General features: G+C 46.7%; 1 protein-coding gene across 8 annotated transcripts in view; it reads left to right on the top strand.

The window, feature by feature from the left end:
- Positions 1-25,650, top strand: part of RERE (arginine-glutamic acid dipeptide repeats) — a 324,868-nt gene that overhangs the window by 104,305 nt on the left and 194,913 nt on the right. The window contains exon 1 of one of the 8 annotated variants that reach the window (XM_044281818.1): positions 11,207-11,228. The exons of 6 other annotated variants lie outside the window; for them this stretch is intronic. The gene's annotated coding sequence lies outside the window, so the exon portion shown is untranslated. Of the gene's footprint in view, positions 1-11,206; positions 11,229-14,896; positions 14,921-25,650 lie in introns of those variants that run through there. One more of the 8 variants, XM_044281817.1, reaches the window with a different exon arrangement.

Below are 25,650 nucleotides of genomic sequence, written 5' to 3'. Positions count from 1 at the left end.
TGACTGTTGGGGCATGTCAATGGGTGCCGGATCTGTTTTCTATCGTGTCCAAGGAAACGGATCCAGCACTATTGACTTGCATTGTGTGCATCCAATATGGGAACCTGACTAAACGGAACGGAATGCCTTTTGGTGCGTTATGTTCTGTTCAGGTCGATGAATGGGGACAAAATGGAAGCGTTTTTCTCTGGTATCGAGAGAGAAATGCATACGTGAAAGGGCCCTAAAATTTGCAGCGTTAGTTGCATGATGTCCCTCTTTCGGCAAGGCCGCTTCTCATCCAGGTAAGCAATTGTGCATCGGTGGATTTGCGCTAAATGTATAATGGGGCCCCATGCACGTGACCATAATATGTCCGAGATCAATCAGCCATTTGTGGTCTTCTCTTATGGCATGGTTTTTCTGTCCGACAGCTTTCACAGGAGATGTATGGGCCCACGTGGCCTAAAAAAAGAATGTCTGGTATGTAATTGATTGAATTATTTATTTGCTTGTGTTTTTGTAATATTCTTATTCATAAATGGTCTAAAAAACCTTCTCCCGCATCAGAAAAGGCACATATTTTGTTATAAGATTTTGGCTAGCGTTAGTGCAATGTTGGCCTGTGCCATACCGGAGATGGTTGTATGGAGAAGGCTCAGACTAGTCCACCAGACTTTCTTCTAGTGGGCCCAAGTTCTGCCATTCATTTCTCGGCAATGCTGTGTGACCTGTGCAGAGGTCAGGAGGGAGTAGGTAAGCTGTGATATCGCCTATTGTGGAAAGTGGATCCTGTGTTAACTATATTTAGATGATATCATTTCAGCAGGATTACAATGATAGATAAGGTGATGACTGTTGACCAGGAGGTGGCACCTATTTACAGGCTTCCCTTTTGTTAGGCCAGAGAAGCTCCACGGCCTGTGGTTGCCGTTATATGGAGAATTGTGCAAGCCTTTAAATAAGAGGTTAACTCTCCGCACATAGAGGTAGATGAGCCCCGGACACATTTTATCGGCTTTGTCATGAAATCAGATGTCGTTAGCAGCATGTAGCGGCCTGTACAGCACACGGGGCTCTATGTAACGGCGTCCCTTGTCTCCTCTCATATCTGTTAACGGTACTCAGCCTGACACGGTTATTTTGATAAATGGAGGTCGCTCTGAAGTCTTCTGAGCTGGATCCAGGAAGGAATGGAATTAATAAAGGAAACCAGAGGTCATCTGTAATATACCATGCTTGACTGTGGCCTTGCAGGGGTTCACCATGATGGCACTTGGCGTGTAGATAAGTAGTGGAGGAGGTAACCTCATGTTATGCCCGCACATGACTGGGACGCCGCACTGGCCCCTCCGTTGTTACTGGTGACACTGCAAACAGGCGCCAACCTCCACAGTGAGCACAACACTTAGCCTGTGGCGGTTTGTTTGGTTGTCACCTGTGTGATCTGCCGCTCTCTCTCGTGGTATTTTTATTTTTTTTTAACAGTATTGGCATCCAGAATCCTCAGGGTGGCATTATTGCAGGTGACAACCTGTGCCGATCATTTAAAGGGGCCTGTGGGTGGTAGGTTTTTAGAGGCAAGAGGGGAAGTAGCAGTGTAATGCAATGCGGCTCTTCATCCGTGAGGGCACGTTGGCAGTTATCGTCTCACCTCAGTTGCAGGCCACTTAGAGCTTTCTGCAGGAAGGAGTATTTATTTGCCTTCACGTAGAAGAAGGCTCCTTTCATCTGATGGAGGCTGATGAAATGCTGTGGAAGTCATGAGCAGGCAGCTGGAGCCCTTCTCTGTGGTTACACCTTGTCCGCATGGAGCAGTAAAAGATTTCCACTTGGCTGCTTTTTCTATTGCCTCCTTGAGAGACCGAGCAGGAGGAAAGTTTCATTGAGCAGGAACATATTAAAACGCTAATGCCATCCGCCTGCAAGTGTTGCTCACATTGTGCGAGGATGCTGCCATGGTATATGGCGTTCTAGAGATCTATGAAATGTGTTATGAAAAGAGCGTTTGTAGAAAGGAAATGCAGAAGAAATAACACGCATTTCATACGGTTTGGGATTAGTCCAGAAGATCCAGCAGTGAGCTTGTGGACTTCCATCTGATCCCATAGGACACACTAGGTGTGACGTCGCACTGTGATCTTGCGCGTTTGCATTTGGTTGTTCTAGCTTATATCCTGTTACCAGAAGCCATATACGGACTCGTGTTGAGGGAAGCGAGCGGCGGATGCTTCATCCAAAGTCGCTTCGTTCAAAACTTTGGAATAATACTGTACGGAGATCAGTCTCCGTACAGTATTAGAATGTATGGGCTCGGATGAGCTGACGTTATTCAAAAAGTCGCACTTGAACTAAAAATCAACTGCTGAAGTTATCCAACGAGGTCACGCGCAACTTCGTGAATAACTAACTTCGGCTCATCGGAGCCCATACATTTTAAGCTCTCTTTCACACGACCGTATGTTTTTTTTTATCAGTGTTTTGCGGTATGTTTTTCACGGATACGTTGTTACAATTTTTTGTTTCCGTTACGTTTTTCCTTATTGCATATACAGTAATTACATTAATTAAAATTGGGCTGATTATAAAATTTTCAATAGATGAGTCCGCAAAAACTGAACGGATACGGAAGACATACGGATGCATTTCCGTATGTGTTCCTTTTTTTTTTTTTTGGGTGGACCCGTTGACTTGAATGAAGCTATGGAACGTGATTTGCAGACAATAGGACATGTTCTATCTTTCAACGGAACAGAAATATGGAAACGTAATGCATACGGAGTACATTCTGTTTTTTGTGGAACCATTGAAATAAATGGTTACGGATATGGACCTTATACAGAACGCAAAAAACTGCCCGTAAACGAGGGTAAAAAAACCCAATTTCTTTGAAGGAGGCCTAAGGGTCCATTAACACGTCTGTGGTGTATTGCGGACAAGAATAGAACATGTTCTATTTTTTTCGGGAGACTCGGACCGGAAGATCGGGGCAACACTGTGTGCTGTCTGCATCTCTTCCGGCCCCATAGAGAATGAATGAATGGCAACATTGCGGAACGAATCCGGACCCATCCTACGGACGCGTGAATGGACCCTAATACTGTACGGAGACAAATCTCCATACAGTATTTGGGTCCATTCACACGGCCGCAAAATGGGTCCGCATCTGTTCTGCAATTTTGCGGAACAGGTGCGGACCCATTCATTTTCAATGGGTCCGGAATGTGCTGTTCGCATCTGCATTTGCGGATTTGCACTTCCATTCCGCAACAAAAAAATAGAACACGTCCTATTCGTGTCCGCAACTGTGGACAAGAAAAGGCATTTTCTATGAGTGTCGGCGATGCGCGGTCCGCAAAATGCGGAACGCACATTGCTGATGTCCGTGTTTTGCGGATCTGCAATTTGCGAATCCGCAAAACACATACAGAAGTGTCAATGGACCCTTATTGTGAAGTTTTGAACAAAACTACTTCGGATGAAGCATTCGAAGCTCACTTCGCTCAACAATAAGGCCTCGTTCGCATTTCTGTGTCAGTGTCACGTGACGTCCGTGAAAAAAAGTGTACGTGTTTCATCCATGAAACTGTCCGTGTTTGGTCTGTGTGTCCGTTTTTTACCACCCATGTGTCATCCGTAATTCACGGACGTTGCTCAGCTGAAAATGAATTTCTAAAGAATCTATTAGGCCCCTTTCACACGGGCGAGTATTCCGCGCGGGTGTAATGCATGAGTTGAACGCATTGCACCTGCACTGAATCCTGACCCATTCATTTCTATGGGGCTGTGCACACGAGCTGTGATTTTCACGCATCACTTGTGCTTTGCGTGAAAATCGCAGCATGCTCCTCTTTGTGCGTTTTTCACGTAACGCAGGCCCCATAGAAATGAATGGGGTTGCATGAAAATCGCAAGCGTCTGCAAGCAAGTGCGGATGCAATGCGATTTTCACGCGCAGTTGCTAGGTGACGATTGGGATGGGGACCCGATCATTATTATTTCCCCTTATAACATGGTTATAAGGGAAAATTAATAGCATTCTGAATACAGAATGCATAGTACAATAGGGCTGGAGGGGTTAAAAAAAAAAAAAATGTAACTCCCCTTAATCAACTTGTTTGCGCAGCCGGCATCTCTTCTGTCTTCATCTGTGAGCAATAGGACCTTTGGTGACATCACTCCAATCATCACATGATCCATCACGATGCCAGACGTCATTCCGGCATCTTTGGGCAATGTCGGATCTGTCGGGCTGTTCCTGGGAGTCTGCTAGATCTGCAAACGCAAGTGTGCCACAAGCCTCACAGATGATGCTGCAGCCAATGACTGGCCTCAGCAGTGCTGTGTCCCCAAGGATCATGTGACCCAGCAGTCATTTTGCAAAGGATCAAGCATGCAGGATGATTGGATTTTGGAATGTTTAGATCACCTTTAAAATGTATCTTGCCTTGTAACGTGTGCTCGATTTTTCTGGGAGCCTCGCTGGTTCTGGCCTGTGTTCGTCCCTCCTTGGTTTTCATGAGCTGTAATGGTGAGAGGTTGACCCTGACTACCCAGATGGCCGTGTGGAAATGAGATGTCCCGTCCTGTGCGACCTGATGTGTGGAGGACAGGCTAAACGTGTGCCCTGTACGCCGGCCAGGCATTGTTCCAGACTGTCCGCTGCCATGTACTTTCATGACAGCAGTTTATTTCAGTCACACTTTCCATTAAGGCCGGGTCCAGATGGAGCAAGTTTATCTGCGAATCCACAATGATCCCCTGCGAAATCCACATTTGTCGTGCACGGCCCTATGCACACAATGCGTATTACTCGTGGAAAGTCTGCAGTGTAATACCAAATCGGCAAAGTAAATGAGATTTGCACATTTTGTGTACATGATGTACGGTATGTGCGGAAATTGACCCGTGGTATGCCTTTTAAAATGCGTAGCGTGTCAATTGTTTGTGCGGCTCCACAGCTGATATAGTGCGGTTTTAGATTTCAGTGCGGTTGTTAAATTACACAGATAAGCTGCAGATAAACAAATGTGTGCGGATTTTGCCGCATTTCCGAAGTGGAGCCACTCCTAAACTGAGATTCGTGTGCGCTTTTTAGGTCGACTTTCCGCATACAAATCCACACAGTGTACGTGTACCTCTAGATTGTAAGGGCTCATGCGCACAAACATATTTTGTTTCCATTTTATTTTTTGCAGAGAATAAGGACCCGTTCTTTTCAATGGGTCTGCAAAAAATGCAGGCGGTACAGCGTGTGTTGTCCGCACCCATATGTTCGTTCCATAGCCTTGCAAAAAAGATAGAATATGCCCTATTATTGCCCGTTTTGCAGACAGTAAAAGGCATTGTTGTATTGGATCCGCCGAAAAAAGTCTGTCTGTATTTTTTGCGGACCGCAAAATACATACGGCCGTGTGCATGAGCCCTAAATACGTGGCATTTCCACTACATAATGGGCGTGCTGCGGGTTAGAAAATCTGCTGTGATTTCCAGCATGTGTGGATGGGGTTTTGAAAAGGACATGCGTATTTATTCATAGGATTGATTAGATGCCTGACCCTCTGCTATCCGCCCTGCATGTGCGACAGGTTTAGGCCTCAAGCATACAAACGTGTGCCCACCCCGTACTGCAGTCCACAATGCACGGGCACCGACTGTGGGGCCGCCGCATGCGGATCGCGGACCCATTCACTTGAATAGAGTCCGCGATCTGCATCTGACTCTTTGCACAGCAAAAAAGCAGTGAATGGACTACTTTTTTGCGGTGTGGAGGCAGACAGAAAACCCACTGAAGCACTCCGTACTCCGTAGTGCTTCCTTGGCCTCCCAATTCGTGCCTCCGTTCCGCACCTCAAGTGAATAGGTCCACCCGTGTATTGTGGACCCGCTGTTCGCAGGCCAGGCAACGGCCATGTGCATGAGCCCTTAATCTGCACATAGAATAGCCCCTTTGTCATTTAGTGGGGCTACTTCTTGCATTTTCCGCCTTAAATTAGTGACATGCCACTCATAATTTCCATAGTGGAATCTTCTTGATATTTTTTTTTCTCTGCACGCGTTTAGAGATGTGGAAATCCATTTACATTCATGGGATGCAAAACACATGCTGATTTCGGTGCAGAATAATTTATTTCAAGGATGTTCTCTGGAAAATGTAGGTCTGTGTTCTGGTTTATAATAATGGGGAGCCCCAGTGATACTATAGGTGTGGGGTACTATAGGGGAGAGGGTTGCTATGAAGGTGAAGGAGCTGTGCATAGCAACCAGCTATCAGTTCTCTTCAGACTTATGGAGATTGAAAGCAGCGTCCTGATTGGTTGCTCATCTGCCTTGGCATGACCCGCGGGAAGCGCCTCCCCGGGGAACATGACTCCATGTACTGATCACTGGCGTGAACCCAGAACAGGAGCCCTCGTCACCCCGTGACCCGGCAGGTGCCCCTTTGTATCTGCCAGCCATCCATCAGCAGGAGGAGGGGGCGGGCGGGATCCAGTCCGGGTCTTGCGTGTGGTTGGGAGCAGAGCAGGAGGCTGGAAGGGGCTGATCTCCCCTCCCCCCGGCTGCTGATGTCTGCTGTACGGAGTCTGGATCAGGCATGTGGAAGTGTCTGCTGAACAGCTGAGGAGGAGGGAGGACGGCCAGCGCCGTGCATGTGGGGACAAGAGGCGGAAGGGCAGCCGCAGGAGCCCCAGTCTCCCATTGTTGCGCTGCGCGCTCTCGGGACCTATCCGCCCGGTTCCGCTCTATCCATGGGGAGCCCCCAGGCCGTGGCCGCAGCCCCAGGACTCCGTGTGATTTCGCAAGCTGGACGCGGCTCGGATCACAGGCAAGTGGTGAGACCCCCTCCTCCCCCTCATGTGTAGTCTTGGAGGGGAGGGGGCTCCTGCACTTGGTGGTGCTGACTGTAGCCATTCATGATCCTAGTCTGGCCATCTGCCCTGGGGGAGGGCAGGAGTTGGGGGGTACCCAGTGATTTGGCACCCCTTCTTCTAGAGACCTTGCTGGGTAGGACCCCCAAACTCTCTGGTGATGCCGTCCATTGTGTGTGGAAGTGAGAGGTGGCCACCAGCTCTGGTGTGGGAGGTGCAGGTGTGGCCAGAGATGCCCAGGCACGGTGGGTTTTGATAAGTGAGGTTCTGGTTGGTGTATATTCAGACTTGAGACCTGTGGATGTTGGTTTTTGCTTTTGAGGTGCATTTAGAGGGGATATCTCAGGTTTTAGTTTGAGGGATGGGTTGGGTATGAGTCTGGAGATAGTGAGACAATTGGTGCATTCCTAAAAGCTGCTCAGGACTCTCTATGTAGGTCTCACGTGAGTAAAGTTGGTAGAAATGAGTGGTGGCCTCAGGTTCTTCAGTGGCTTTAGTTATTAAGAACCTGCTCGGGCCTCTGCTTTGATCTTCTCTTCTTAGACTTCTTCCAGGAGGTCCAGAAAAACCTCTGCCTCATCCCCAGTGCCCAGGGACCTTTCCATCTATGAAGGAGCTCTCTGCTTTATCCTTAGTGGCTCCTTCAAGCTTCTAATGGACGTTTCTGCTGCTCTCCATGATGCCTGAGTGAGGCTCTAATAATCCATGTCGTCTGCCTGCTCTAAACCGGCGCCCAGGGTAGTTGGTAACAATGGGCAGCGGCCAGGAGTGGTGTTTGGAAGGTGTCTGTGCCAGGCCTTGTGTTGAGCACTGAACTTGGGAGTCCTGTCCTCTCTTACCCTCTTGTCAGGGCTGAAGTGCAGGACTGGATCTTGGAATGCCTTTCATGTTTAATTGGAGCAGTACTGGTGTAATGTTTACTCAAGCCATGTTCTCAGGGACAGACTGGCCCGACCACTTTCTATTTGCTGAGAAAACCAGCTCCGCTCCCCTCCCCTCGCCCTGTGGAGCACATGTGGCTTCACTCATTCACAGCACAGTGTAATGTCTGCCTGGTGTTTCACCCGCATGTGTTTCTGGGGGTGGGGGGTATTACGAATCCAGCCTGTCCGTTTTTATTTTTATATCACATCCTTCCTAACTAGAGAGCGAGAAGCCTGTCCTGGGCCGATGGCGGTTGACAGTCATAAATTGTTTAAGCTTCTCGGATTGTCTCATAAATCACCGCTCTTAGCTGCGGTGCAGGATTTTTTTTTTTTTCACCCCTTTTGGTAATTTAACCGTTAACAGGAATTAAGGCCATAAAGTCTGCAACGTTCTCCTGCGCTGATGTATGCCGATCGTTTCCAGATCTCGCCTGTTTTTCACTAATATTTAGGCTAACCCTATAAAAGGTCAGCGCGTCCAGATTCCTGAGTCTAATGTTCCCCGCGGTCCGTCCAGGTAGTACAGTGCGTTTTCTGCTCTGGCTAAATATTTGATGGCATGGTCAATATAAAATATATGGCATGCCAACACGTGAGAGATGGCAAGCTGCTTTTTGTGCCAGGTTCAGTGGGCTGTATTCACCACTGCATTCGGCTTTCCACTTTTGTGTTCCATTGTAGGAACGGGGGAAACGCATATAATGGCAGTGCTGGATTGGGCACCCAACGGACCCCTTTATAGTCAGCGCTGTTGGTGCCGTCAAGTGATGGCTCCGGCACAGACATTGGTTTTTGTTCCTTCTGTTCTCATATCGTCATGGTGGACGTCGGTTTAGTGCTGCATGCTGCGTTATTTTTTGCACTTTTTTATTTTTTTGACGGAGACTGAGCCACTAACACAGGTGTGAACACTGCTGCCAAGTTCTATAGTATCAGGATTTACCGTTAAAGGGGTATTCTGGCTGTGGAAAGTTGTGCCCTAGGGGTTAACTATTAGATCAATAGGGGGTCCTACCACTGGGACCCCCACTGATCACGAGAATGTGGATCCCCCAAAATGAACAGAGAAGGTGGTCAAGGATCTAGGCTGCTCCATTCATCTTTATGGGAGTTTTAGAGAATGGGGTGCGGGGTCCCTATTCTTGTCAGTCAGCAGTATGACTCCCACCGATAGTTATCCCACCTAACTTTCCACAGCTGGAATACACCACTAAAGGGGAACACAGGATTCAAAAAAAAAAAAAAAAAATGGCTGCTTTCCTCCAACAATAGCACCACCGCTGTCCACAGATTGTGTGCGCCATTGACTCAAAGGGAGCCGAGCTGCAATACCAGACACAACCCATGGACAGGAGTGATGCTGTTTTTGGAAGAAAGCAGCCATGTTTTTCCTGATCCTAGACAAACCCCTTTATTCGGGGATGAGGTCTAAAACATTGGGGCCTCCTAATACAGTGACGCCCTTAATACGGTATATGGATGGAAGCGTGCAGCTCTGTACACTAGGGGCCGTGCAGGGCTCCTACAGCTCAGCCTCCATTGACTAGACACTACAGCGTATGGAGCCGTCGTCTTCCTTGCTTCCAGGTCTGTTCGTCCCGGTGGCCCTGTCTCCTGCTAGCAGCTGATACGCAGGGGTGTCAGACCCCCACCGATCTGATATTGATCACCTATCCTTTATCCTGGAAGCCCCCATTAAATATATTTGTTGAGCCTCCTGGAAATATGAGACACCGGGGGTTGTAGGGTTGAGGATCCTGGAGGATTGCACCAGCTAAATGTCTCCCATCTCCACTTGCTTAGGAACCACTTAGACACAGGCATGTGCTGTCGTTTTGTGTACACAGTCCCGCGCTGTTCCGGTTGGGCACTTTTCTATAAGGGGTTACCTGTACTCTGCCAAGTAACATGAGCCGTGCATGCTCACCGAGAATCATGGACGGAAACTTTATTAGATTACCTTGGCCTACCTTTCACGTTACACCAGCGGATTTATTTTATGACCTGTGACCTTTATTACCGCCATGTATTTCACTAGTAAACCAAAGCCTTTCCCTTCTGGAGGCCATTAACAGCCCGGGGTTGAGGTGCTGCCAGTGCCTAGTAGAAGGGGAGGGGGCATTTAAACTAGTGGCCTAAGTGAGCATGGGGTCACTACTCCTTAAAGTGTTTCTCCAGGTTCCTGCAACTATGTGATGCCAAAGCCATGACTCCATGCTAATGCCCTGCAGGTATGGGTCCTGGTACTGGGTTCTGCTCCAGTCCTGATCCGCCCCTGCCCTGCAAAGTCACCCACTGAGCTCAGTGCAGCTTAGGGCTTCTCACAGTTTTCTTCGCCTCCATTATTAAGATGCTATTTTTAAGGGTTTCTCAGGAGCTCGGGACACACGAGCGCTCATTGTATTTTGGCCAGCGCCGTGCTTGGCAGGCAGCACATGGCGTGATATTTGATCTGGCTGGGCGATTATTCAGACTAGTATTACATGTTTTGTTTTTGGTTTTTTTTCTCCTTGCCTTGTGGCTTCTGAAATTGATGCATCAGCTCTCGCTGCTAACAAGGTGTAGAGTACAGGCTGAATGCATCGTCTTATCCGGGCTGAATCCCAGATCAGATTTGGGTTCTTCCGATTTCAAAATGGTAGTTAAGCTACAACTCCCAGCATACCCTGTGGATTTACAAGAGCTGGAGGGTCAGCTGCTGTGGACATTGGCAGTCATTATCTACATTTGGGTCCTGACCTGGTTTTAACAGTTTACTTCCAAGTGGGAGAGTCATTGAATCCATTGTTCCTTGTGCCCTTTCTTCTTCATTCTTCAAACTCAGGAGATTGAAATGAATCACGGCTTCAGGGCCTTCAGTAAAATTAAAAGGAACTCTTCAAGAAAGCATTTTAAGGCATGCCAAGAACGTAGTATCGGTGAGGGTAAATGGTAGCTGGCGTGCCTACTGGTTGGACAGGTCCCGATGAGGACCATCAGAGTAGACTCATTCGCCAACATATATACAAGCATGTGGAGTGTGTTTCAGCCTCCTGTATCATGGCTGTACCCCTCTAGATGTAGTCAGGAGTTCGGCATCTACACATTGCTTGTGCTATCCTGGGTTTCATTGCCTGCACGCTTGACATGTTCCTAAGTCTTTACAGCATGTAATAGTGTATTAATCAATATGTCCTCCACCAGTATATCGCCCTTTCCGAGATGACTGGTCAATATTACGTCATAAATTATGGCAGTCCACATGCGAAGGGGGTTGGGGTGGAAAAGTTTGGTCTTTTGTGATGGTCTGAATAATCCCAGCAGTGTAGAAGAGCATGGACGTGGAGAACACTTATACAGCATGTCTGGTGGTGGCGCTGGGGATTATAATCCAGGTGTTAAAGAAGTCATTTATTTCTGGCACATGAGTTGTCCACATGGCATTCTCCATCATTTCAGATATATTCAGCAAGAGGTAAGTTGTAAGAACATGTCTTCTCCCCCCCCCAGTTCCTGGTTTTTGTGTGGTCTCCTCCGTCCAAGATGAAGTTATGGTAGAGGTGGCATTTACCTTTTTATTGCATTGTACTCCACAGTGAAATAATAAAGGTTTCTATGATGCCGATAAAAAAAAAAAAATTGAGGGGCATTTTCCAACAGTCAAACAAAAATTTACCAAGTACAAATCCCAAGTGGTCATCCTCCTCTGAAATTCTTAAAGGAGTTGTCTCATCTCAGATGGCCGAGACACATTGCAAGCAGCAGATGCCCTTACAGCGGCCACTACAGGGGAAATGTGGCATTACATGGGCCTATTTCGATGAGTGTCCTTCTGTGTAATCCATGGACTGACCAGGTCCACCACCTTCACAGCTGCTTTTTAGTGGCACTGGCTACAGTGATATATTTGATGTCATGGTTGGCTGTGGTACAGATAGCACTTGCCTTTTATTGTATTATGTTCCATAATGTAATAATAGATTTCTGTACTACACTACTAAAGTACAAATCCCAAGTGTCCCTCTTCTTATCAAATTCTTAAAGGGGTTGTCTCATCTTGGAGTTCTGACTGAGACCCCTTGCAAGCAGATGATGCTTCTGGGTGGAAGGTGCTCGTTTTCCTTACACCGGCCATTACAGAAGAAATATGGCGTTACATGGGTCTCTTCAGCTGCATGATCTTCTGTAACACACGGAGGGACCAGGTCCACCACCTTTTTAGAGCTACTTTTTAGTGGCACTGGCTTATAAAAGACGTCCAGAGCGACGTGCCCCCCAACTTTGACCTATAGGGCATTTGGAAAGGGGTTGTCAAGATGGGACAGATATTAAAAATATTGTGGTTGAAGAGGAGAACGCAGTTTGTGTTTACTAATGGCTCGCACTTTAGGGGAAACCCTCTGTAAAAACTAGCATTTTTGGCCTGTGTCTCTCCCACATTACAGATTTGACGGTTACGCGGTGTTGACACGCTCCGGGCACACACTCGCGCTAGCAGTTGACTTTTGATCCACTGTATCATTGTGCAAACATATTTGTTATGAACGACTGCAAATAGTTCTCTTCGAAATTAATCTCTCCTAATCCGCTGTTCCAGGATTACTACGGGGGGAATGAGAACAAAAATATCATTCTTCCTCCCGGGCTGATGATTTTTTGGACGAACTTTCACCCCAGTCTCTCTCCGCCATTTGTTATTTTCCTGACATAAAGGAATCCTGATTTCTGACACCTGTCTGCGCGGTGGTGCATTGTGGTAGTCGGCCGTCCTGTATTCGGCAGATCAGACTGGTGTAGTGTGAGATCTGATGACAAGACGCGCTTCAGATGCCTGCCTGTTAGCACGGTGACTCCTGAATCGGAGGGGGAGGCCGCCGTTACTACGCTTTCTCTAAAGCATCAGCGCTATTGCTTTTCTTTTCCTCGGAGGATTGCCGCGTTTGAAGTATCTACACATTGTAATAGAGTGTTTCTCGAAATAACCACCTTGGCCTGCCAATTCTTCAAAGAGCTCACATTTTCTCCTGTGTTTGGTTTCTCCGTGAGTACCTTCGGTGATATTTTAGAATACAGCGTCCTATAGTTGTCAGTGGATTTGTTGGACGTCCCTGCAATCTCAAGTATGCTGGTAGTTGTGTTTTGAAACCCATGTTAAAGGATTTTTATGGGATTAGAAAAAAACATGGCTGCTCTGCTCCAGAAACCGCATCGCACCTGCCCATGGGTTGTCTGCCACCTTCGTTATTGAAGTTCATGCGACTGAGATGCAATACCACACGCAACCTGTGGACCGTTGTGATGCTGTGTTTTTTTTTTCTTCTTTTTTTCCTAGTCCTGGATAACCCCTTTTAAAGGGTTGTCCACTTTCTACTATTGATGACCTATACTCAGGATAGGTAATCAGTATCGGGTCTGCGGGGGCCGTCGTACGAGCGCTACCTTTTCTGCTCTGTTTACCTGCTCGCCACAGCCATTGCGGTGGTGAGCAGGTGTAATTACAAGTATGCCACCCTCGTTCACTTCTATGGATACTACAGTGACGGGTGCACAGCTGAGCTAGAACTACAGGGCATTGTGCCTGGTTTATTTCATGGTGACACTCATCAATGCTTGAGGTCATGTTTAGTACCGTTTCTTTAAAATATCTTGTCCCCCTCCCCGTTTTTCCCCTTCTGTAGGTTTATTTGTATAATTTAGTGTCTTCCCTATAGAAGGACCTGCGATTACAGAATTATGAACCTGTGCCGTTACGGGTTCTTCAGCCGCAATGTATCAACGCGGCTTTTAAAAGCTAAACTGAAGTGTTTAAAACCTGGATCCTTAATTGGTTTTTCGTCTCGGTACTACGGCAAAGAAAATGGGCTTCTGTTACGAGAATATTATATTAACAAGCAGGATAGCAGGGGTTATAGCTCTCGCTGCCACATTCAGCCCATCCAAAAAAGGCTTGGAAACTTCCCGGGTTGCTCTGACATTGCAGTAATTACATAAACAGGGATATTCTGATTACACCTTTAATCCCATCCATTTTGTAAATTAAGTTTCAAACGCTGGCTTTAGACGCATTAATTACAGGTCTCGTGTTCAGAGCTGATGTCTCCGTGTAATGGGGAAGGGGGTGGGGGGGGGGGGGCTTCCTATCGGTCAGTGTTCAGATAAGCTTCCCCTTTGCTGTGCTAAGGGTACTTTCACACTAGCATTTTTTGATTCCAGCAGGCAGTTCCGGCAAAGAAACTGCCTGCCAGATCCGGCAAGCTGTGTACTAACGGAAATTACAGACGGATCTGGTGAAATACTGGATCAGTCTCATCCGGTATCATCTGGAATAACACATCCGGTATTTAAAGATCAAAAGCAAAAATTGCTCCTCCCGTGTCCTGGCGCATGCACAGACTGGAAAAACTGATCCGGCAAAAGAAAAACGGAACTCTATGCCGGAATAGAAAAACGCAAGTGTGAAAGTATCCTTAGAAGGAGCGACGAATGAAGGAAAGGTGTCGGGGAACCTCCTGGGCATGTTAACAGGTGTACCTAGAAATGCAGCGGTGCCTGACGTTTGTGGTCAGAGTGGCTCCATGTTTCCTCTGACTACCCCTGCTATCAGAACATGTTGGTATGACCCACAAAAGTCTTACGTCAGTTGCTTATGCATATGGTGGATCGGCAAACCTTGCACTTTTAAATTGATTGGGAAACATCCATTCCCTTGGTTTCCAGCAGAACAAGTACATTGGATTTAAATTTCTGATGGGGGATTGTGCACACTGTTCAGCATCTTCCTCTCATTCATTATTTATGGTGATAATTTGCAGTGCAGAGAAGGTAGAACTGCTGAGGAGGTCTGCGGCTCTTAAAATGTCAGTCAGTGCAGCCAAGATGAACCCGTCATCCTTGACTGATAATGTTTTTTCACATTTGCATATGTGCTTTCCTTTTTGAATCTTTAGAAAGGCAGATCTTTTCTCTAGCCCGCGGCCATCTTCCCTCCTAATGAAGGGGTGAGCTGCGGAAATGTAATGGCTCTGGTTATACCAAACCTGCCGAGAGGTGGGGGAATGGTTTACATGATGAAACGGGGGACATTGGACTTCTTCAGGAATGGTGTCTGGAAGACCCGGTTATTGGGTTGGCTTTGGTATACCTGGTCATCCTCTGTAGCACCCATTGGTAAGTGCTAGTTATGAGCGAAACTATTTGTGTGAATCAAATTTGTTCACCAATCAGCCTTGGGGGGACTGACCCCGCTGCCAAGAGACTCCCCCTTAATTCACAGGGTCAGACATCTGATGTATGCGTCATTGTTCCGGGCAGCAGTGCCAGTGCAGAGGCCATTCTGCCACTCGCTGAGCAGTGCAGATGCCATTCTGCCACTCGCTGAGCAGTGCAGATGCCATTCTGCCACTCGCTGAGCAGTGCAGATGCCGACTTTGCATGCCCTGCCCACGTCTGAGTGCACCCAGAGGTGTAGCGGTGCATGCGCACTCAGCATCTGTGCCGCTACGTGATGCAAAAGGTGGTCTATTGGTGAACCAGCGGCAGGGTCATAGATGCCCAAAGTGTGCAGCTGGCAAAGACAAGTCCGTCTGGTCCCACCCTACATTAGAACTGAGAGGTTCCTCCTGGCTATGATATTAAATTGTCAGAACACCCATAATCTATAGGGGGCTGTGTAGCTGCTGTATGGTGAGAAAGCCAATTCTGACCCCCATCCACCGCTGAATGAGAACTGGCATCTGGAAGAAGGCGCCTGATCTGTGATGATATGTGGATGGCCGGGTGCGAGTGCGTTGCTTATCGCCCCTTCAGGGCCCTGCACATACACGTGTGCCAGCTTTTTCTGGAGTGTTCCTTCAAATTGGAGTGCTTTCCCGTGGGACAGCTGGCAGTCGGTGTACAATATCTGCCCGCGTATGTGCTTAAAAGGCTCATCTGAATGTATGCCTAGTCCTGCCTGTGCCCCGTCCCCCAGTGTAGATGCCATAGCTCCTGAAACGTATTTCAATGACAAAGATGTAAGAAATCGCGCCGTCTCCTGAGAACCGCGTTTCTGCGTTATCTACTTATATCCTGGTTCTGTCTCCGTCCTGCCGCGGAGGATTGTGGGACGGCGTGAAGCCTTAGTCCCTCCACAATACAGCTAGTCATCCCATAACAGCCGACAATTTAGTGATTAGCGTGCGGATGAAAACCACTTTGAGAAAGCGGTTATGTGACTGCTTTCACATGCAGAGACTAGTGACATGTGCATCCTGTCGGCAGAGCGGCCGCCTCCTGTATGAATAGTGCTCTGTGCCCCCGGCTCCTGCTTTATGAGATGATACTGTCCTGAACTCGCCTTTAAGATTTCTATTTTAGTGCCCGCCCGGAGCAACCTATTCCCTTTCCTCCCGCTCTGGCTTTGGTACCTTCATAAGCATTAATTTTTATACGACCTGCAAACTAAACCTTGTGGTTGATGCTTGGGATTTGTACAAGACGACACGAAATGTCACTAAAGTGTGTGTAAAATGAAAACGCGTTACTGTCTTTTTTTTTTTTTTTTTTTTTAAGGTCGATAAGACCTGATGCAATTTCAAGTGATCTGTAAAGTGTCTGTAAAAATCGGAGCTGCGGGTGCAGAGCTATACAGTAAACTGCCTGCAGAAGTGCCAGGGCTCGGGGGGTTGTCATGTGCCCCCTGTTGGCTCTGCTGCATGTCTGGAGGCGCCGTATGCTTTGGTGACATTTACATATTTTCTCTCTGGCTAGTAGGGGAAAAAAGAACTGATCTCGTAGTTTTCTGCGGGGATCTTCTCTAAGCAGAAGTATTCCAGGCAGAGTTCCTCCTGTGTCTATACCGCACGCTGCTCTATGACCAGGCGGTGTAGCCGGTGCAGTACCACATGCCTGTGTTATAGGGCACAGTGCCCTCATAGTGATGTAGAGCATAACGAACTTCGGTCATATGTAAATCTCAGGTAATAAAACGCCCTTGCATAATCAGTTTGCTTGATGTGGGTCCTGGGGGCATTCTTAAAGGGACATTTCTCCATTAAGGTCTGTTGACATCACTGAGTATTCGGAGGCTTGGGGTACATGCACACAGCAGTGTAGTTTATGCAGATTTTCAGGAATCCCCTCCCCCCATGGGTGTGCATGTGTTACTTGTGGATTTCCCCCAGATCTCACGCCCTGCTTTGCCAAGGATGAAATCTGAACTGAAAATCCGCACACAAAAAACACCTAAAAAACTACTGTGTGCATGAGATCTGAAAAATCTCTGCTGGTTCTGTATTGCACTGCGGATGTGGAAAGAGCTTGTGTAATCCGCACCGTGGCCCTGTTGCTTGTTCATGCTGCAGAATGGCTTCCACCTCTTGGTAGACCTTTGTTCTACCTGATATGCAGGTTAACGAAGAGCTGTCCGCTCTCCCGTCTGTCCAATAATTGGATTGCCCATAGTATAGCTATTTTCTCAAAACTGTCCTCTGTTCTTCCTAGTAGAAATGTTTGACTAAATGACCCCCATGTTACTATTGCCAGAGGGGTGCATCGGATTCTGTCAGCATTGCTAGGACAGGATCAGTGTGTAAGGACACTCCCTTCCCCCAACATGTAACCTGCAGTTGTCAATTTGTACATTTTTAGGAGGAATAACAGAGGAATTGTACAACAGAGTTCTAGAAAAAAGACTGTTCTAGTGTACTAGTAAAGCAGACGGGTCCAGAGAGGTAACAGATATTCTTTAAGGTACATGGCAACTTGAAGTGCAGCATCACTGTAGGAATACGGGCGCGGACGGGTAATCTGCACCACCCGGTGTGCCAGGGGTGCCGAGCAATCTTTTGTTTTCCATATCTGTTTCTCTCAGTAACTAGATGGAAGTTCAGCCCAGGAGCCTTTCTTATTGACAGTCTGTTAGATGGTAAGATCTCACAGTTTACCCAGCTCTGTGCCACTTTACAAAGCTGGCAGTGGCGTCTGCTGCTCATTAAACCCAATCCTTATTTACCAGGTTATGGAAACGCAAAAGCCTTTGGTAACTTTGCCCTTTGGTAACTGGAGCTTTAGCAGCTGGATGCCTGAAGGAATTTGCACGTGATATGTAGATTGGCAGTGGTTGTGTGGCCGCCTGGTGGGCTGAATTTTTTTTATTTTTTTTTAGAAGCTTTTTCTTAGGGGCTTCTGGTGTGACTAGAGCAGAATAGCAGACTGGGCCCATAGACCTAGCATAGAGGTGCAATGCATTCCCCCAGGTAGGAGGATGCCCACATTTAGGTGGCCCGTTCAGGCATAATTTCGGACTGGTGGTATGTTACGTGTGGAGCGCCCTCCTTTGGAGTAGTGCAGTAGACAGTACATAGGCTTCTGTCATAAAGTTTTTCGCCCTCTGCTGGTGACTTATGAATACCACGTTATGATTCCTAAATGCACCATTGTGATTTATAATTTTTTAATTTTTTGGTCTAATTATAGGAAATTGGTGATTTCCTGTCTGCACTGTTCTCCATACCGCGTTCTCTTGTCTGTTTTGCTCTTTTTTCTCTTTCAGCTTTCCGTGCCCCTTTTTTAATGTTCATTCTTTGAATGCATTCAGGCTTCGTCTGAATGCTCCTATTGAAGTGACTGGCAAACCTTATAGAACGTGCAGCCCACAATTGACTTCCCCTCCCCCTCACATTTTATTTTCTCACCCACCGGAGATGATGGTGGTTAGCGCTACACGTCTGTGGTCACATGCTCCTCCATCTTTATGGCGCGTTATTGACCTCTTCTCTACATGATTGTATTTCATTCCTGAGCCCTGTGTATACGGTGACGCATGGGTGCCTAAGGGAATCCAAGGCTGAAATGAGATGCCTTGTGGGTCCTAGTGCCCAACTCCACCGTTCTTAAAGGGGTTATTTATGACTTATCCTCAGGATAGGCCATCAGTATCAGATCTGTGGGGGTGCGACACCCGGGACCTCCGCCCATCAGCTGTTAGAAGAGGCCTTGACCACCGCAGTCTCTTCCTAGGTCAGTGACATCACTGTAAATCGGTCACATGGCCTAGTCACAGTTCAAGTCAATGGGGCTGAGCTGCAATACCATGCACCACCACTATACAATGTGTGGCGCTGTCCATGAAAAGCTGCCGGGAGCCTGCATGCTTCCTTTAGCTTTGGTGAGTGCATCGACCCCTGAAACAGCTAATCGGGGTGCCTGGACTTGGACCCCGCTGATGTGATAATGATGACCTATCCTGAGTATAAGTTGTCATTCTCTTTTCCAAGATAACCCCCTTTTACAGGGAATTGTCACCGAAAATTCTTTCTGCCCAAAATTTTTTCTAATCTGCTTTATTTTCTGATTGTAGTTTTTATTTCGTGACCGTGATTATGGTGGCAGCCATCTTTCCATGAGCTGTTCTTCACAATTAGACAGGAAGAGGCCTCATTGACTTCTATGGGAGAGGTTTCTAGGCATTCTCTGTGCAGAGGTCAGGAGGGAGAAGATAAGCTGTGACATCACATATATTGGTTTCTGTGTGATCTGTAGATGGGTGATATGTCATTGTAATCCTGCCTGTGATGATGATGAGATGACTGCAGAAAAGTGATCTCTACAGATTGGCGCCTTTTTCGGCTTATTGGCCGGTGCGAGAAAATGCAGGATTTATTTTATTGATATCGACATGGAAAATAAAATAGTATCATTGAATAGAGGTTTTATCATAAAAACACGATTTAAACAATAGGTCACTTTGTGATGAGACATTCCCTTTAACGTTACGTGTCCAGCCCCTTATAGATGCAGATCCTTCATTATAATCGTTTCCACGTAAAGCCAGAGTCATTACTATAGAAGCGGCGTCCATCTTTTGTACGGCTCTCTTGTCGCAAGCGGCTCTTGGTGGCTGTAGGAATTGACGGATTACTAAACTGCTGTATCCGGTTACGCTTTTGAGTGGCGTTTTTAATATCACATCAAAGCACCAAGCTTGTAGTACAGCTCCGGAGCCAAGTTCAAAGGGTCATTGCTTTCATAGGGCTGCGACTCTCAGCTGCCAAGTCATTCTGGTGCCACACCATGGAAATGGGAGGGGGGGAGGGGGGGGGGGTTGCGGAGAGCTGGGAAATAAACAGCAGTTGCTGGGTATTAGGGAGAATATGTCGGCCCAGTTTGCCTCATGTAGAGTCTGAGGGAAAGATCAAGCCTTTTCTTTCACACGTGAATGAGCAGAGTTAATCTCCTGATTACAGATTTGCTACTGTACATGGAGAAAGGAGATTTGGGACAGGGAGGAACAGCGAGGATAGTTGTTGCAGGGGAAGAAATCTCTGCTCTGTGATTAACTTCCCTGAGAGGCGGGGGACTACTTTAAGAGAGAAGACCATAGAATCTGGCTTTGTAGATCTGATTAGTGTCACTCTTGCCGCCTGCGTTGATGTGTCACTGACGGCGGGGACACAATCTGAGGAGCCGGGGTTCAGTCTGTTCTGACTGTTGGTGATGCCGGCGTTTGGCCTGTTAATACCGCACTACGCACAACATGTATTATCTTGCCGATTTAGTTTTTGTAGCCTCTTCCCACCCACCGTCATCTGCTCCTTTTCTAGTATTTCTCAAGGGCTTCTTCTCGTCTTATTTGCTGATTTAGAGGCGGCCTGCAGGGATTTTCTAGTGAAAATATACAGCCACGCTTGGACAAATTATCTAAATTCCTGCTGGAAGTCCAGCGCGGGGGTTCCTGAGGTTAACTTTCCTCTTTACTGCAAGTTGTCTTCATCATTTCTGATGTTTGCTCCTCGGCTGGGGTCGGTTCAGACTGCGCTGTAATCTGTTCTCAGAGATTATTGGCAGAGGGTCATGGCGATGTGGGACATGATGAAGTGGATCCAGTCTTGGCCTCCAGCTTTGTGTTTTATTGTTGGCTTAAAAAAAAATCGCCAAAAATAAATAACGAATGTCAAACTTACAGACGTGATTAGACAATAGGTCATTTTCTGATGGCACATTCCCTTTAAAGCTGTCCATACACTTCAGGTAGCCGATAAAGGGGTTGCCCCGTTTTAGGATGAAAGTCTATAGCTGCCATGAGGAACAGGCAAGTACTTAACTGCCAGATCCTGCACCAGGCCAAGCTCTGTTTACCTGGTTGCAGCAGTGATGTCATGATCACAACGCGTGGCCACTGCAGCCAATGACAGGTCTCAGCTGTGTGTACGAAGAGGCCAGTGAGTGGCTGCAGGGGTCACATATGGTCTGTGACATCACATCTGCAACCCCTTTAAACACTTGTTTGGACAACAGCTGTTCCTCTCGGCATCCATATACACTTTTTGGCCAAGAATGCGTGTGTTCTGGACGGAGAGTGGGGTGTACGCCACTACCGGACTCCTTTGGCGCCAGTTTATGCATAAAATCCAACAGTCCAATATTTTTTATTTTGTCCTTATACCCGACCTCTGCCGTTGGGAGATAGTGTGAAATCTACTGGTTCTGCTAATGTTAATCTAATTTGTAATTGAGTGCCAAGAGATTACCCTTTAAATAGCTGATCGGCTAGAGATGCTGCTGCTGGGAGTTATAGTTCTACATGAAAAGGTTGCAATTAGGGCAGCAGAATTTATAATTTTATTAACCTACGAAATGACATTCCTGCTTAGATCCGATGGCATCCACAAATCGCAGATCTGCAGAACACGGGTTCAGACTGTACGCCATCGCTGCCCGTAATATGGACAAGAGTAAGACCCTGTTCTTTTTTTTTTTTTTTTTCTTCTTTTTTTAACGGGGCCACTGAACACATCGTGTGCTGTCCGCATCTTTTGCATCCCCTTTGAAATCGGTGGGTTCGCAAATAATGCGGATTGGATGCTGGGCATAAATACCATCGTGTGCATGAGCCCTGGTGAGGGAGGGGTGTGTTTTTCTGCTTCATTGGGGTAAATCTTGAACCCCCCTACGCCTGGATACCGCAGCCACTTGACATGATCCATGCTTATTCGAGGGAGTTCAGATACATTTGGAAAATCTGATCAAAACCAGATGCTTAAATTGTGTTCCCGGTTCTGAACTTTTGACTTCCTGGGCAGAAATATGAAGGGTGTGGGGTAGGATTTAACGTAAAGACTCCAGACCAGCTATTAGTCTTGCACAAATATTTAACCGTTTTTTTTTGTGGTGTTTGGACAGAAATATTTGCGATGGGGAACGAATTGAGTCCAGCTGAGCTCAAGACAAATGATCTCTCCATTAGGAAGCCTTCAGGAGGTGGCGGTGTAGTCCGCCCCGGCCTGCATTCTTCTCATTCTGTAGGTGGTTAGTGGTCGCCTTGGTCGAGGATTCTTGAAGGAACATCTGTTGAGAGGCAGAGAACAAAACGCTGCGAATTTCTTGTAAATAATTTAGTGCCAGAAACCTTGATCCTTGATGGCCTAATGACTTTGCTAGTAGCCTGTGAAATGGGGCTGGAGCTTCAGTAATGTGTGCGCCAATGCATGAAAAACATCCTGCCATGTAGCGAGCAGACTGCAGGCGCTTTCCACCGCCGCCTTCCAAGTTGAGATTTTAATGCTGCCAGCCTTGTCGTCCTATTAAACGGTGTGTTTTGTGTGCGGCGTGACATGCTGATAAAATCTAATTTCTTCTGACAGACACCTGCTTTTTCGGCTCTAACCGCACTGCTCTTTTCAGGATGTGCACTTCCCTAGACCCTGAAGACACAGGGGAAGCCCTGTACACCTTTTTGTAGCCTCTGAGAAAATAAAATTACTGGCGTTTTTAAGACCGGCTTTTATGACTAAACGACTTCCTCATTTGTGAAGACTTCTACTGTGGCAGCATCGCTTCAAGGGGCTTTCCACTTTAGGTTAAAAGGGGTTTTCCAGCCTCCAGATATTAATGACTTATCCGCAGGACCTTGCGTTTTTTGTTTTTCACTCCCTGCCTTCCCAAAGCAATAACTTTTTTTATTTTATTTGTCCTTTCACATACCCATATAAGGGTTTGTTTTTTCTGGGACAAGTTGCATTTTCTAATGGCACCATTTAATATTGTATATGATGTAGTGGAAAGCTGGTAAAAAAAAATACAAATGGAGTGAAATTGGGGGAAAAGAAACTTCATTCTGCCATAGTTTTATGGATTTTGTTTTTATGGCATTCCCTAGGCGGTAAAACTGCGGTAAAGACTCATTCTGAGTCAGTATAATGACAGCGATGCCACATTAGCAGGTGCCATTTTTAAAGACCAGACTACGGAGGTCCGGAAGAAGTTGATATTTGATCTGTGAGTGTCTGTGAAACTGCATTCCCACCCCCCCACCAATCAGCAGTTCCCTGCAGCCTCCGGTGCCAGAACTAGCTAGTGCTTTCAATGGAACAGGATTCACAGCGCCATTCAGAGTCTAGTGGCCGTAACAGGTTACTGCAGCTCAGCTCCCGTTCACTTCATTGGTAGCTGAGGTGCACTTACCCAGCATGGCCACTACACTTTAAGAGGAGCTGTGCTTCCTGCTCCATCCACAATGCTAGTTCCAGCCTTGGAGGCTGCAGGGAACAGATGATTGGTGGGGGTGCAGGATGTCGGATCCTCGCCGATCAGATATTAAAGACCTATTCTGAGGATCAATATCAGGAGCCTGTAAACTCCCTTTAGGCCAGTTTCGCATATGAAATATGTTGTGTGCAGCAGTATTTGTCTCGCCGCTCCTCAGCATATTTGCCGGGCTGCGGCCGGTTCTCTATCTGTCCCGATTATAGTGAATGGGGCTTGGAAGCCAATACCAAATTAATTAATCAAGTCTTGGGTGATACAAATTTTGCCTACATGGAGGCATCACATTTTTTAATGCTGTACAGATTAAAACCAAAGGGTTTGAAGGAATCAACCTTGGATCTCTGGTCCAAAGCGCGATTCACTCAACACTACCCGGCACCGCCGCCGATCTTTAGGGTAGGTCAACAATTAGAGAGATGCATTACAGCACCTCCATGGGCCATAGACACATTGGTCAGGAGGGGACCTCACTGACTTCTATGGGAGAGTTTTTCTAGACATGCTGTGTGACCTGTGCAGAGGTCAGGAGGGAGCAGATAAGCTGTGAGATCACTTACTGTCAATGGTGGCTCCTGTGTTATCTATAGAAAGGTGATATGTCATTGTAATTCTGCCTGTAATGATAAGGACATGACTGCTGAAATGTGATCTGTACAGACCCAAAAAGTTGTGCTGATTAGGACTTAGTGGTCAAAGTGAAAACTGCAGAATTTTTTTTTTTTTTTTTTTTTTTTTTTTTTATATGGATATTGACACGGACAATTTAAAATATCAATAAAAAAAAATGTTTAACATAGAAATCATATTAGGGGTCCATGCACACATCTGCAATTTCGTTCCGCATTTTGCAGAACGGAAAATTTTGTTCCGCATTTTGCGGAACGGAATTGCGGACCCATTCATTTTCTATGGGGCAGCACGATGTGCTGTGCGGATCTGCACTTCCGGGTCCGCAATTCAATTTCCGAAAAAAAAAAAAAAATAGAACATGTCCTATTCTTGTCCACAATTGTGGCATTTTCTATTAAGTGCCAGCGATGTCCGTGTTTTGCGGATCCACAAAACACACGGACGTGTGAATGGACCCTAAGGCTACTTTCACACTAGCGTTTTAGTTTTCCAGTATTGAGATCAGTCATAGGGGCTCAATACCAGAAAAAAACGCTTCAGTTTTGTCACCATTCATTGTCAATGGGGACAAAACATAACTGAACAGAACGGAATGATCCAAAATGCATTCCGTTCAGTTCTCATACCGGAAAGCAAACTGCAGCATGCTACGGTTTGCTTTCTGTCCTGGGATGCGGAACAAGACGGATCCGTCATCACCCTCAATGCAAGTCAATGGGGACGGATCCATTTTCTCTGACACAATAGAAAATGGATCCGTCCCCCATTGACTTTCAATGGAGTTCATGACGGATCCGTCTTGGCTATGTTAAAGATAATACAACCGGATCCGTTCATAACGGATGCAGACGGTTGTATTATCAGTAACGAAAGCGTTTTTGCTGAACCCTGCCGGATCCGGTAAAAACTCTAGTGTGAAAGCAGCCTTAAACAATAGGGAAAGGTGCAGTTCCCTGCCACATAAAAAAAATAAATAGGTCATGTAGAACCCCTTATAATTTTTGTTTCAAGTAGTTATTTGTTGGGGGGTCCTCTACCTGATGTATGTTAGTGCTGTGTGTAGCAGGGATCAGCAAGCTCGGCACTCCAGCTGTTCAGAAACTACAACTCCCAGAATTCTTCATTCACCTCTGTGGGAGTTAAAAGAACAGCCAGGCATGTTTGCATGCTGGGAGCTGTAGTTTCACAGCAGCTGGAGTGCCGAAGCTTACTGATCCCCGGTGTCGTTTGGGCATAACTTTGCCAGTTAAAGCCAGCTAGCAGCACATTTCCATTTTTACTAATCTGTTTTAATTTTCTGACCGCAGGTTTATTTAATTCCATTTCCTGTATGTTTCTCTCTGGACCTAGGCACATATTGCAGTGCTGTACTTTATGGTATGCTGTAATATTGTGTTGTATGTATGCTTGTTAACATTAACATGCGGTGGAAATGGTCCATCTTATGACCTTACAAGCCTAGTGAATATACATGCCCACCCCTGCAGGAATGCGGGCACACCTCTGCGTTGGATAAGCCAGTGAGGCATACTGCTCTTTTTCTGCCTGGCAAAATGACTGACGCCATGGTGGGAACCAGACTGACCCCATTTATAGTCGGGCGGTGTCATTGCAGAGGGGAGCAGGGCCTAATGGACCTCCTGTGTAGAACCACCGAGATGTTATTTATACATCGGCGCATTCCATGTTCTCATGGGGGTTATACTCTGGATCTTACGTCCCCCGTAGACCTCCCTCCGTGC

The sequence above is a fragment of the Bufo gargarizans genome, chromosome 2 (assembly GCF_014858855.1).
Source record: "Bufo gargarizans isolate SCDJY-AF-19 chromosome 2, ASM1485885v1, whole genome shotgun sequence".
In the NCBI taxonomy this organism is placed as follows: Eukaryota; Metazoa; Chordata; class Amphibia; order Anura; family Bufonidae; genus Bufo; species Bufo gargarizans.
Note: the sequence above shows the minus strand (reverse complement) of the source record. Positions and strands in the feature narration are given on the sequence as shown.